The following is a 1306-nucleotide window of genomic DNA, read 5'->3' on the forward strand; positions in this document are numbered from 1 at the left end:
GATGAGTTGCCATGGATTTGATGGCAGAGAGAAAAAGAGAGTAGATATACTCCCACTTGGCATGGGGCTTCATTTGTTATAATTAGACGCCATCCCTGTAGCCTAATCACGTGTGAGATATAAAACCACCAGCAGATTAGACAGAGAGCCAATCAAGGATGACGAGAGGAAGACAGGTATCAAATGAAGATCACAAAGGAGCCCAGGAACGGAAACTGGAGAAGTCAACGATCTCCCAGAGTCAGAGCCCCGACTTTCTGCTTCGCATCTTCGAAGATGGGAGAAAATAAATGTCTGTTTGCTAAAGCCAAAAAAACACAGTACTAGAATACTAATATTATAACACAAAACCAAATATTTTTCTTTATTATCCATGACTCGTTGCTACAATTTTGCTGGAATCTCTCTAATAAAACAGCAACTAGATAAAATTAAAATCTAAAGCTGATACCAAGGGATCAAGTAGAAAGAAAATGTTTTGAAAATGATGATGGCAACAGATGCACAAATGTGTTTGAGACCATGGATGAATGTGTGGATTGTGATGAGAGCTGTATATAGCCCCTGATAAAATAATTTGAAAAACCCAGCTGAAGCAGAGGGGATTAAGCTTTTAAAAGAAAGAAAGCATGCTGGTTAAGAAAGACATTGAACTCGTTCTTCCTACTCCAAAGGCTCATGCTTTTTGGCACGTGAGATGACCAAACTCGCCTGTGAGATGACTGAACTCACTGAGACTGAAGGCATTCTGACTCTTAGCAGCCCCATACGGGTTTCTGAGACTGTAACTGCTTACAGGAGTAAAATATCCAGTCTTTCTCTGTGGTGTGGCTGGTCAACTATTTTAGACTTTAGTATTTCTCTTTTTTTGGTCTCAAATATTATTTATTTATGTTGCCATATCTTACTCCATCCACTACCTTCTTTCACATACCATTCTGTTGTTCACTCTCCCTCAGTGGGGTTACTTTAGTATTTCTGAAAGAACAAAACAAAATCCTAGAATAATTAAGAGGAGCCCTAGTGGTGTAGTAGTTATGTGTTGAACTGCAAGCCTCACGGTCAGCAGTTTGAAACCACCAACAGGTCCATGAGAGACAGACTGGTCTTTCTACTCACTTAAACAGTTAGAGTCTCGGAAAACTCACAAGGGATCGCTATGAGTCAGCATGGACATGATGTCAGCGAGTGAATGAGGAAAATTAATCTCTAAGAGTCTTAACATTTGTGATTTACAATGTTTACAGTCATTATGGAAAACAATGGCAAGACTGAGGAAGGAAGATCATACTTCTTTATTGACATT

This window comes from Tenrec ecaudatus, chromosome X (genome assembly GCF_050624435.1).
Source record: "Tenrec ecaudatus isolate mTenEca1 chromosome X, mTenEca1.hap1, whole genome shotgun sequence".
NCBI lineage: Eukaryota > Metazoa > Chordata > Mammalia > Afrosoricida > Tenrecidae > Tenrec > Tenrec ecaudatus.